General features: G+C 38.0%; 1 protein-coding gene across 5 annotated transcripts in view; it reads right to left on the bottom strand.

Annotated features, from left to right (window-relative positions):
• The window catches only part of LOC143041005 (lipid scramblase CLPTM1L), a 138,888-nt gene extending 126,302 nt beyond the window's left edge, over positions 1 to 12,586 (bottom strand). For 2 of the 5 annotated variants that reach the window (XM_076212538.1, XM_076212539.1), the window contains exon 1: positions 12,465 to 12,574. The gene's annotated coding sequence lies outside the window, so the exon portion shown is untranslated. Of the gene's footprint in view, positions 1 to 10,411; positions 10,513 to 12,464 lie in introns of all 5 variants that reach the window. The other 3 variants (XM_076212540.1, XM_076212537.1, XM_076212541.1) reach the window with 3 other exon arrangements.
• Positions 12,587 to 14,068: the final 1,482 nt, after the last annotated feature.

Below are 14,068 nucleotides of genomic sequence, written 5' to 3'. Positions count from 1 at the left end.
AGCCTTCCATGTATTGTGGTGTTGTGCTATCGAGTCCTGAGTTTTTTGGACTTTCATTGGGAATAAACAAGTTAAATAGGAAATATTTGTGGTAAATTTAGTTTATGAAAGTGCAGTGGCTACCCGGAAAGTGAAATAAATAAGGATCAGAAGGTGGTGAAGGCATAATAAAGACAAGATTAAAGGGGCTGGTGGAACGACTGGAACATATATGGCGGACAACAACAACAAAACTGGAACAATTATGACGGACAACAAAAATAAAACTCGGGCAAGCACAAATGAGGAACAAAAAGATGAAAAATCAAGAACATTGGTAAAGGATAATGACAAAGCCATAGCATGTGAGATCTGTGAGGCATGGTTTCATATCAAATGTGAAAATATGTCAGAGGAAATTTACAAATTTATGGTGAAGGAGGTTGGGGAACAACTGCTATGGAGTTGTAAATATTGTAAGAGGGGGTGTTCCAAATTACACAGGAGAATGAGTAAAATAGAGAAACAACATAGTGAAATGGGAAAGAGACAAGATAAACTAGAATTTATAGTTAATGAAATCAAAAAAGCAATAAAAGTTGACCAAGAAAGAAAAAAGGAATTGGACAACAAAGTGGGGGACTTAGAAGCAAAGGCTATTAAAGTCAGGGAAATAACTGGCAAGAGCACTGAAGACAGAAAATTTTTGGATAGCAGATTAGGGACCCTAGAGACTAAAGTAATAAATTTAGAGGGAAAAATTGCATCATGTGATATAGTAAAGGAGGATAGTGTGGTGGATACCTCAAAGGAAAACAGAAACACTGGAGGCGTAAGTTGAGGATTAAGTGAAACCTTCTATCAGGAAATCAGTGATTTGAGGGAGAGAGAAAATAATTTTGTGATATATGGGGCACCTGAATCTACAGCAAATGGAGATAAAGAAAGAATTGAACACGACAGGGAATTTGTCAAGAAGCTACTTGTAACATGTAATGAAAAATAACACCAGGACAGGCTGTTTAGAGTGTATAGGATGGGTAAACAAACCGGTAACAAGCCAAGGCCTCTTCTTATAAAGCAACATGACAACTCAATGAAAACCTGTATATTCAGAAATGTAAAAAGATTGCAGGGCAACATGGAATATGAGAATGTGAGGTTGGCACATGATCTCAACAAGAGGGAGAGGGAACAGGAGGTAAAATTATGGAGAGGCAAAAAACTTGATAGCAGCGGGGAAAGGCAAACACACAGTGGTTGGCCCCCCCATGGAAACGAAGGGTAGTCAAAACCAGGGAACTTCCAAACAAAAATTTGGAGGGAATCCTTGCAAAAGTGTAAACAGTGTAAACAGGAATGTGGATATATTTAATTTTGATAAAAGTAATAGAATAAGTGAATTGGAAAATACACCTCATATCATAGCTCTGCAGGAGGTCAAACCAAAAATTTTTAGATATGAAAGGACCAATGCAGAATATAACTTGGAAGGATACAATCTTATTGAACTTACATAATAACATAGGAAGGGGACTTATTATCTATGTTAAGAAAGGTACAAAGTTTAATCTAGTCGATCTGAAAACCAAATACAGTAAAAGCCCTCGTATCCGGCCCTCTTGTATCCGGCACTTCAAATAACCGGCATATTTTTCACGAAATCCGAAAAATTGTGATAAAGATAGACGTATACAAAAAATAGATAAATTTAAATTTCCCGGGTGTGTTTAAAATCCCTGCGCGTGGTTGTAGTTGCTCTCGCCGCCACCAGGGCTTCTCAGTCCCATTCACTTCTCCCACCACGTGTTAGCCACCTCCGTGCACATGTTAGCCAACTCTATTTTATCATGCCCAAAGTTGAGAAGAGGAAAGTGTGGAGCTTTCACTTAAGCAAAAGGTGGACATATGCAGAAGATTGAAGAAAGGCGAAAATAGAAAAACACTAACGGAAGAATACGGCATTGGATCGTCTACTATTTATGATATCAAGGCCCAATCCAAAAAGCTAAGAGAGTTTGCGAAGTTGAGTGACACGCCTGAAGCTGCAGAAAATCACCACACTCTACAACACAAACGTGTGGAAATGCTGGACAAAGTGTTGTACGAGTGGTTTTGTCTTAAAATGTCTGAAGGTGCAGCTATATTAGGCCCAACACTGCAAGAAAAAGCCAAAGATTTTGCTGAAAAGATGCCAATTGGAGAATCGTGCCAGTTCTCAGATGGGTGACTTAAAAGATTCAAGAATCGCCATAGAATACGTCGTCTTGATGTGTTTGGGGAAGCAAAATCTGCTGATTTACCTTTTGCAGAGGAGCTTATAGACAGGTACGTTAATTAACCTATGCCTTCATGGTAAAGATTCGCATCTCATATTTCAATTTATCTCTCGCATACACGGATGCATAGTGCATTTATATATATATTCATTTTTTCACTTTTCTTTCCTCCTTTCTGTCATAGGTTTGCAAAATTGGTTGCCGAAGACGATCTGAAACCGGAACAGATCTACAACGCTGACGAGACCGGCCTGCTCTACCGATGTCTACCGACATCTACACTAGCCAGTGAAGCAGAGGAAACCACCAAAAGGTTCAAACAAAGCAAGGATAGACTGACGGTGTTACTGTGTACGAACATGGCAGGGACCCATAAAGTCAAAATGTGTGTCGTTGGAAAATACCGGAAGCCACATTGTTTTAAAAATCTAACATACTTTGCCAGTGGATTATCGCCCACAAAATAACGCATGGATGGACTCAGAAACATTCATGAACTGGCTCAAGCATGTGTTTGTCCCATCAGTGAAAGAAAATTTGAAAAGGAAAAGGCTTCTAGAGGACAGCAAATTTATTCTCCTACTCGACAACAGTAAAGCACATCCACCAGCTGAGGAACTGAGCAATGGAAATATTTCTGTTGTGTATTTACCGCCGAACGTAACGAGTGTGATCCAGCCCATGGATCAAGGAGTGATTCAAAACTTTAAAATGAATTATCGGAAAAGTTCTATGCACAAACTAGTTTATTGTTAGGACGGTAGCATTTCCGAATTCCAACGTGGGCTTAATGTTAAAGACGCTATTTTTATGGAATCGCTAGCTTGGGAGGATGAAAAACAACAAACTTTAATGCGATGTTGGAGAAAATCATATCCGAAAATAATGTTTGAAGGTCAGGAAGGGAATAAGAAATTTGAGGGTTTTCCATCGCCAAGAAAGAATCGGTGGTGAAAGAATTGAAAGATGGGTTGTCGCGCTAAACTTTGCATTAGTGACGAAGTGATACAAGCGTGTGTAGATATGGACAGTGACCGAGCAGCAACATTCTCACTTAGTGATGATGAAATTTTACAATCACTTCCCGATGAACACGCGAAAACGACAGAGGCAGATAGTGAAGAAGACGACCCTGAGATGAAAGTGTCGTGGAAGGATGCAGCGAAGGGTCTAGCAGTGTTTGTGAAATTTGCAGAACAGTGCACAAACAAAGAGGAAAAAATTCTAAGCAGAGACATCATATATTTTATGAAAGTTGGAACAAAAAGTTTAGTGAAAGAAAATTCGAGTGTAGAGGTGAACGCACCCTCTCAGCCACCAACACTGAACGCGGCCATTCACAACTCCGTCGTAAAATTATCAGATGATGAATAAGACAACTGGTGATCCTGTGATGATTATAACTGATGTATATTGATTGGATTTACTCTATACTGATAGAATTTACAATATATAGATATGTGGATGTGTTTATTATTAAAGTGAATTAAGATCTATTAATAAGTAAAAGAACAATGTAAATAAATGTATTTTTCAAATATCCCTTCCCGTATCCGGCATTTTCTCGTATCCGGTACGTCTTCGGCCCCATTGGTGCCGGATACAAGGGCTTTTACTGTACTGTGAATACTGTGGCGTACTGATAGAATGCGGAAATGAGAAATTAATGGTCATATCTATATACAGAAGCCCAAACAGTGATGAAAGCAATAATGCTGGCCTGCTCCAACTGATGCAGGAAGTCAGTGATATGAATGTGCAATATAAACTACTACTAGGGGACTTCAACCTTCCTAACATCAATTGGAGCAACTATACAACAGAATCTAGTTACATGGATTACAATAGTCAATTCATTGAGAAAGTGAGAGATTGCTTTTTTACCCAACATATACTTGATATCGCCAGAAAAGAGGGGACAACACTGGAAACACACTAGACCTAATATTTACTAATGATGAAATAATAATTGGAGAAATCAGTGTAAAAAGCCTGCTGGAAAAAAGTGATCATGCAAGCATTCTGTTCACTTGTGACACTCAGGAGCAGATGGATACCAATAAGCGACAAATCTATATGTATGAGAAGGCAGACTATCAGCTCATGAAAAAGAGGCTTGAAATTGACTGGAATCAGTATCTACAGGACTTGGGTACAGAGGAAATGTGGAAGAAATTCACCAATAAATTACATGAAGTGATTGAGGAAGGTGTTCCCAGGAAACATATTAGAGGGGTAAATAATAATAGTACAAGAATAAATGAAAACCTACCAATGACCAGAAAACTACAGGCTAAGATTAAAAGGAAACAAAGAATGTGGGAAAAATTGAAGAAAATGAAACAGGAAAATGACAGAACACTAAACAGGAGATACCAGGACACAGAAAGAGAGTACAGAAGAGTCAATAACCAAGTCAGAAGACAAACTAGGAATGCTGTGAAATCAAGAGAGGGAAATAGCAAGGTATGTGAAGGAGAATCCGAAAGTGTTCTGGAAGTATGTAACATCAAAGATGAGAACAAAGGCCCGCATTGGAGAACTGTATGAAAATAAGAAAGAACTCCAAAGGAAAAGGCTGACATACTCTCAGAGCAATTCTCAAGGGTTTTCATACATGAATCAGATGAAGATCCACCTAGGGTGGCTATAAGGGAGGCAACAACACTGGATAGTATGGAAATCACTGTAGACAAAATAAGGAATGCCCTGCAAAAGCTCGAGAGGAACAAATCACCCAGACCCGATGGGATACATCCAAGGGTAATTAAGGAACTGATGGAAGACTTACTGGAACCCCTGAGAATAATATAAAACAGCTCATTGCAGGACAGAGTGGTACCCGAGGACTGGTGTATTACCAATGTCACGGCCATCTACAAGAAAGGCAACAAATGTGATCCAGGTAACTACAGACCTGTCAGCCTAACAAGTGTCCTAGGAAAGGTTATGGAGGCACTGTTGCGGGAGGAGATAATTAGACATACGAAGGAGAATAAGTTATTTATTAAGAAAAAGTTTGGCTTCATTTCTGGGAGATCAACTACATTACAGTTAATCAAAGTACTGAATGACTGGACTGAGGCAATGGATGAAGGGTTGGCTGTGGATATGGTATATTTGGACTTTATGAAAGCCTTCGACCAAGTACCACATAAATGTCTGATGGAAAAAATATCAAGCTACAGGGTAGAAGGTAAAATATTAAGATGGATCCAGAACTTTCTAACAGGGAGAAAACAGAGGGTGTTGATAAATGGAGAGGCTTCTAGATGGAAGGAAGTAACAAGCGGAGTCCCGCAGGGCTCTGTTCTTGGCCCCACGCTCTTTGTAATATTCATCAATGACCTGCCAGAAGCAGCAGTGAATGGAAGTAAAGTGTTTCTATATGCAGATGACATTAAGATATACAGGACAATACAAGGCATTGAAGACTGTGATAGGTTACAGTGGGACCTGGACGAACTCAAAGAATGGAGAGAGAGGTGGCTCCTAAGTTTTCATCCTGAGAAGAGCAAGTTTATGAGGATAGGGAGGACCACGGTGGAAGAGAAGGGTTATAGCTTGTATGGTAACATCAGCAAGACAAGAAATGAAAAAGACATAGGGGTGATCATAGATGATAAACTAAGTTTCTCCAGCCACTTGGCAGAAAAGATCAACAAAGCCAATATGATAGAAGGGCTAATCAGAAGGAAACTTCCAACATCTAGAACCAAACATTCTCAAGTCTCTGTACACGGCTCTAGTAAGGCCGCACTTGGTAGATACGGGCACAAAATTTTCAATTTTGTTTAATCCTTAAATTATTGTTGCATATGAAAGGCAATTTTATTAGAAACAAAATGCTTTTTAAATTTTTCAAATAGCTTAAAAAATAAGGGATATGCAATTTTTAATTCCACATTTTTGGCTAGACTTTACCATAAAATGTTAGAATTAAGGGTGGTAATTTGTAAAGATTATGGTAAAGAAATACACACAAACTCCAAACCACTGGTCCAATTTTATTGAAATTTTGAATACTTGGGTTTTATGGATCAACAAATCACATGAGCATGTTAAAAAGAATGTGTGACATCTCCATCATACAATATTTGCCTTTTCATAGCAACTATTAAGTTGTCAATTTTCAGATTATCATCAATAAAATCCAAACTGCTGGCCCAATTGACATGCAACTTGGCATGTGAAGGTTTCATGGGTCAACAAATCACTTGGGCATGTCATTAACATTGCGGGACCTTCTTCTTATACCATTCCTACTAACATCTATCATGTTCCCATGGCAACTGTTGTCAATTTAGAAATAATCAATCAAATCCAAACCACTGGCACAACTGACATGCAACTTGACATGTGAAGGTTTTATGGGTCAACAAATCACCTGAAGATGTCATTAACATTGCAGGACCTTCTTCTTATACCATTCTTACTAACATCTATCATGTTGCCATGGCAACTGTTGTCAATTTAGAAATAATCAATCAAATCTAAACCCCTGGCCCAACTGACATGCAACTTGACATGTGAAGGTTTTATGGGTCAACAAATCACCTGAGCATGTCATTAACATTGCAGGACTTTCTTCTTATACCATTCCTACTAACACCTATCATGTTGCCATGGCAACTGTTGTCAATTTAGAAATAATCAATAAAATCCAAACCACTTGCCCAACTGACATGCAACTTGACATGTGAAGGTTTTATGGGTTAACAAATCTCCTGAGCATGTCAAAAACAATGAAGGACCTTCCTTTTATACTGTTCTTACTAATATCTATCATGTTGCCATGGCAACTGTTGTCAATTTAGAAATAATCAATAAAATCCAAACCGCTGGCCCAACTGACATGCAACTTGGCATGTGAAGGTTTTATGGGTCAACAAATCTCCTGAGCATGTCAAAAACAATGCAGGACTTTCCTCTTACACCGTTCTTACTGACACCTATCACGTTGCCATGGCAACAATATGTCGAGTAGGCATCTAAGCTTCAAGATTCTTAGATTGCACAGCTGCACTATTACCAACGATTTCAAAGTTGCTCATATCCGGTAGAATAGAGGCTAATAAACAACATTATTACATTCAATATTATATATTTTAGTTTCTTGCCTTTAGATTTTTACTTGGAAAACTAATTTGCCAATGCTAATATCAAAAACTGCGTTGAAATCGGTAAGAATTAGTAAAGTTTTGAAGAACTGGGCATACACTTGTTTAACAAGATAATTTTAATACCCTGCCAATGCGCTGAACACTCCAAGCATTCAAACTAAGTCAAACAAAATCAAAATCCAATGGGGCGCAAAAGATGGCGATAGCGGCGCCGCGCATGGTTTTGCACATGACTATATGCCTACATGTATTACAATAAAGCTCAAATGTTGATTAACCAACAATCTTAAGCTTCTCATTTCCGGGAGAAAATAGGTTAAAAAACATGTCTATTTAATTTACAATATGCTTTATTGAGGCCTTACCTTAATAGTTTTACAGTCGAACCTCGAAAGCCCGGACCCTCATATGACCGGTCGAAATAAACAAAGGGCGGACTTTTCAAGCAAAGTTCCCTATTTGTCCGGTAGGTGGTAGCGACGGCCGTACACGTGTACTCAAACCCAGACCAGTCAAGCCGCCACCAGGGCTGCCGTTTCGTAGAATTTTGTACCAAAACGTAGTAAAATAGCGGCACGTGGCAACTGCACAAGGACATGAGGAATTTTTTTTTACATATCAGCGGGCTGTTAAAAACATTCAAAAACTCAAACTTTTGTTTAAAAATCATAAAACTATTTATCAAATAATAAATGGTACATCAAAATATGACTTTTATTGGTAATTGTGTTACTTATAAAATATTATACCCCAAAAGATACGTTTTTAACGTGTTGAAAAAATTCTATGCTAAAGTTTCAGCTTTCTTTTAGCGATAATAATATAAAAAAAAAGTATATCTTACTGAATATGTTAGGACATGGGGGCCTTATATACATTCAAGAATAAAAAAAACTAGAACCAACATTTTGTCAAAGTTTGACAAGTATATCTTGCTATGAAAGTCTGCACACGCCCGAGAAAAATGTATGCCCCGGTATGGCAACACTCCCATTCTACACGGCAGTGTAGAAAACGCGGCAACCCTGGCCACCACCACTGTCCCGCGTGCATACCTTCCGATATTTACAGTGTACGTAATAAAAAATACAGTACAGTACACTGTATATACAGTATATTTACATGCCTGTATTACAGTTATTATTACAGAATTATTAGTATTATAGCATTATTATTACAGTATTGTTATTATTACAGTGTTAGAGTATTATTCTTATGTGTTTCTATGCCATATCATACATTACCTATACGTATACCGCTATGAAAATCTACGGGTATTAGGGCGATATTTTTGATGACCGGACATTTGGCATGACCGGACTACCCTTCCCCCCAATTAGTCCGGGCTTTCGAGGTTCGACTATACTTGGAAAACTATTTTGCCGAGGTTAATAACCAAACTTCCATTTAAATCAGTGAAAAAAAATTTGTATTTGAAGAATTGGGCATACACTTGTACAACAACAAGATAATTTGAATACCCTGTGCATGCGCTGAAAGATGCAAGCATTCAAACTGAGACATACTTATTTAAATGGGTCACAAAAGATTGCGTTGTAAACAGTATATGTGTAGGTACGCGCGAATCCACGCGCAGCGCCACTGTCGACCATGTACTGTTTACATCGCCATTTTTTGCGGCCCACTAGCTTTTGTTTAGCTTGGTTTGAATGCTTGCTGCGTTCAGCGCATGCGCAAGATATTCAAATTACCTTGTTGTTTTGCAAATGTATGCCCAGCGATTTAAACGGAAATTTGGTTATCAAACTTGGCAACATAGTTTTTCGAGTAAAAATATTACGGTAATGCATCACTAAATATTATTTTAATTTATATAAACATGTTTATCAACTTATTTTCTCCCGGAAATGAGAAGCTTAAGATCGTTGATCACTTCATGTTTGAGCTTAGGGTCATCACATGTAGGCATATGGTAACGCGCGAAACCATGCGCGGCGCCGATATCGCCATCTTTTGCGCCCCGTTGGATTTTGATTTTTGGTTGGCTTAGTTTGAATGCTTGGAGCGTTCAGCACATCCACAGGGTATTAAAATTATCTTGTTGTTAAACAAGTTTATGCCGTTCTTCAAAACTTTACTAATTCTTGCCGGTTTCAACGCAATTTTTTATATTAGCCTTGGCAAATTAGTTTTCCGAGTAAAAGTGTAAAGGCAAGAAACTAAATCATATAATATTGAATGTAATAATGTTGTTTATTAGCCTCTATTCTACCGGATATGAGCAACTTTGAAATCGTTGGTAATAGCGCAGTTGTGCAATCTAAGTTTCTTGAAGCTTAGATGCCTATTCGACATATTGTTGCCATGGCAACGTGATAGGTGTCAGTAAGAACGGTGTAAGAGGAAAGTCCTGCATTGTTTTTGACATGCTCAGGATATTTTTGGACCCATAAAACCTGTGCAAGCCAAGTTGCATGTCAGTTGGGCCAACGGTTTGGATTTTATTGATTATTTCTATATTGACAACAGTTGCCATGGCAACGTGATAGATATTTGTAAGAATGGTGTCAGAAGAAGGTCCTGCAATGTTATTGACATGCTCAGGTGTTTTATTGACCCATAAAACCTAGAAATGCCAAGTTGCATGTCAGTTGGGCCAGGGGTTTGGATTTTATTTATGATAATCTGAAAATTGACAACTTCATGGTTGCCATGAAAAGGCAAATATGGTATGATGGAGATGTCTTGCATTGTTTTTGACATACTCATGTGATTTGTTGATCCTTAAAACCCAAGTATTCCGAATTTTAATAAAATTGGACCAGTGGTTTAGAGTTAACGTGTATTTCTTTACCAAAATCTTTACAAATGACCACCCTTAATTCTAACATTTTGCTATGGTGAAGTCCAGCCAAAAATGCGGGCTAAACAAATAATTTAAAAAATCGTATCTCACTTATTTTTTGAGCTATTTCAAAAATTTAAAAAGCATTTTGTTTCTAATAAAATTGCCTTTCATGTGCAACAATAATTTAAGAGTTAAAAAAAATGAAAATTTTGTGCCCGTACCTAATATGTGCGATAGTGGCGCCACGAGCTGATGCGCCTGTATCTACACTTGGAGTATGCCAAACCAGTATGGTGTCCCCATCTGGTGATGGATTTGGAGGCTGTGGAGAATGTACAGCAGAGAGCTACTAAATCAATGTCATACCTCAAGGAGTTAACTTACGAAGAGAGACTGAGCAAGTTGAACTTGCCCACCTTGGCGTACAGGAGATCCTGGGGGGACCAAATTGAGACCTACAAAATTGTCACTGGAGTATATGATAGAGACTGCACTAAGGGTATCTTTGAATTTAGAGAGGGGTCCAGTACAAGGGGAAATAGTTGGAAAATTATAAAATATCAAAGCCAAGAGCACAGTTGGACCTGAGAAAGTACTCCTTTAACAATAGTCATTAATAATTGAAATGAGCTGCCAGAGTGGGTGGTAAATGTAGGTAGGTCAAACACCACCAGAGGCGCCACCGTCGATGACGAGCACAATAGCGTGTCATTTTATGCGCACGCCATTCAAACGGCCAAATTTACATACCGCGGGAAATTTAATTAATAAAAATGTTGTGTGAGTGTATTTACTACGATCGTAGTAAATTTCAAACATTCACATCATCAGTTACATGTCGGTCAATAAAAACATAAGATAAACATGGCGGCCTGCATTCAGCAGTAGATCGAAAATTGGTATATGTTTCAACGTAAAAAATGAGCTAACAAATTTATCGTGCGGGCAACTGACCATAATTAACCAAAACTACTAGTATCGCGGATTATTCTAATACCAAAATAAAGGCAGCGTGTTACGGTAGAGCTGAGAAATCGGTGGTTTTAATTAGTTTTTTTCTATCGGGTCGGATTATCGGACAACAAAATCAACATCCATCCCGCCATCTTATCTATCACTGGTGGTATGGACCAAACTTCACTCTATTAAGTTTCTTACTATTATGTTATTAGTGTAATAGACTTATAGTTGAATTATTTAAAATATTTCCTTTAAAATGTGTGATTTTCATGTAATTTGATCAGAGAAGTTACGTTTTCATCCTCCGTAATATTACGGACCACAGCTACGATTCGTCCTGCCCGCTAGCTATGATCACTGGTGATATGGATCAAACTACACTATTAAGTTTGTTACTATTGGGTTATTTAGTGTAATAGCTTGCATATAATTGAATTATTCAAACTATTTTCTTTAAAATGTGTGATTTTCATGTAATTTGACGAAATTGGTAGCTGTGGTGAGTAATTTTACAGAAGATAAAAACATAATTCTATGATCAGATTGCATGGAAATCACACATCTTATAGAAAATAGGTCAAATAATGCAACCATATGCTATTTTTTATATAAAATTGTGCCTGTCAGTAAAAACCGTCATTGTATACGTTTGATCGGCGATTAGTCAGACCGCACGTTTCGGCCCGATTTCCTCGGACAAAATAGGCCAGATTTAATTCCATTCAAAATGCAATATCTCGAGAACTAGGACAGCTAGATGGATAATTCAAATTGCATTATACTCATAGCGACTTTTTGCATCCCATGAGAACTACTTCAGCTCAAATATCAGGAATTCCATTTTCATATTGATCTAGCTAGTAAATGCAGACTCAGTCAAAAAGTTTGAGGCAAGGCTAGACAAATTCTGGGAGGATCAAGAGCAAATATTTAACTATAGAGCACAAATTAACACTGCACGCGGCCAACACCATACTAGAAATCAGGCTGCCACACTGGTGACTGGAGTCACAGGCCACATAAGGCCTCTTCCAGTAAACTTCAATTGTAATATTCACCACCACCCCATCGTTCTATTGGTCGTACATGCAAAGAACTGCATGTTCTTTCGTTTTGTATCTACAGAAAAAACTAATCTTAAATCTATTAATAATTTGCGGAAACATTTCCCAAATGTCAAACCAGACTTCGTTCCTCAACAACATTGACATTCTTGAGTGGGAAAGGAATATCAAGAATCAGTTATATCTCGTTTTTATCGTGTTATCTACGAAATTATTCACATTATTTAGCTTGAATTATATAATTACTTACACTTGGCCTGTATAGCTGTCACACACAAATAGCACACCCGGTCATTCCCACTGTTTACATATGAAGGAGGGATACAGTGGATTGGTAAAACCTAAATGCATGAATCACAATCTCTTAGGTATCGTAACGGAGGAATCATGATTGATCACGTAACAACTTTCCATAATTAAAAGTGTTGATTAAACAAAATAAGGATCATTTAATGGCCTTAAATAATATTTAAATTCATAACAGTATAAAAAGACATAAGAAATATAAGAAAACAGGTACAATAAGGAGGTACGTGGATGTAAGATCGTTTATCAGTTTTCTTATGTAATTTTAGAACACTACTTTTAATTGTTTTCCATGAATTTACAAAAAACGTATGTTAATCTTCGTTATTTAACAAGGGCTACGTATGTTCATTTTGGATCAAACACCAAATGTTTAGGTTCTAGTAACAGGCCTCTCTCTTTTATCTCTTTACTTAATCTATATATATCCAAATCCTATTACTATTTTTTGCAGGACTACATTCACTCGTTTCCATTCTTTATACATTCATGAATTATACACGGTGGGCAAGGTATGCCCACTCCTATTCGATTGTACTTGTTTCATATTTTATTAAAGTTACCGGTGATTAGTGGTGGGCAGCTAAGATTACCGGTTTTATCGGTAACAGCCTTGACGGTAGCTTACCGGCAATAATTCTGCTACCGTTAAGGTTCCGTTAACCGATAAGCTATACCAAACACTCGGGGAGCGGTAAGCACGTCTCGGCTTGGTGGTACTGAGTGACGGTAGTGGTGGGCAGCTACCGGTAGTTACGGGTTTTATCAGTAACAACCTTGACGGTAGCTTACCAGCAAAAAATCTGCTACCGTTTAGGCTCCGTTAACCGATAAGCTATCCCATAATACTCAGAGAGCGGTAAGCACGTTTCGGCTTGGTGGTACTGAGTGACAGTACTGACGGCCCTACGTAGGATGAAAATTAACAGGAACGTATTCAACGTGCTAGATCGTCCTGCTCCCTTCTCGGCCCACAGATGCACAATACGAAATGTACGTATTCGAATATGAAAATTAACAGACGTGCTAGATCGTTTTGTTCGCATCTCGGCCGCAGAGGTTCAGTGCAAAATGTACGTATTCGATTAGTCAGCCTATGTGATCTAGAAATGAAGAGGTGGTCAAACTACTCGAAAACTTTTCAGTCTGCCTGGTTAAAGGATCCCTGTTTAAAAAATGGTTAGCGGAAGTGAAAGAGGATGGAAATAAGGCACGTTGTAAAGTTTGTAGAACGGACATGAAAGCTCACAGAACGGGGAGATTGGAGAGACACTGTTTCCACACTTACCAGATCTTCATATTTAACTTTATATTTAATGTTTATTAATATATGCATATTTACATAAATGTACGCAGTTGCTCATGAAAGACACCATCTGCATATTACAATCTATTTGTACTGTACTTGTATTGGAGTTAATCACAAACAAGTTCACAAATACACTTATCAGACTCGCACGAGTGATGACTGACAAGGATATATATATAAGCTATGGGTTGGGGCAGGGAATACCACTGAGAAAAGATATTCTGCTCCGTATGGACACT

Source organism: Oratosquilla oratoria, chromosome 30, assembly GCF_046742065.1.
Source record: "Oratosquilla oratoria isolate Oo_2021 chromosome 30, ASM4674206v1, whole genome shotgun sequence".
NCBI classification, from domain to species: domain Eukaryota; kingdom Metazoa; phylum Arthropoda; class Malacostraca; order Stomatopoda; family Squillidae; genus Oratosquilla; species Oratosquilla oratoria.
This window is presented reverse-complemented; position numbering and strand designations above follow the sequence as displayed.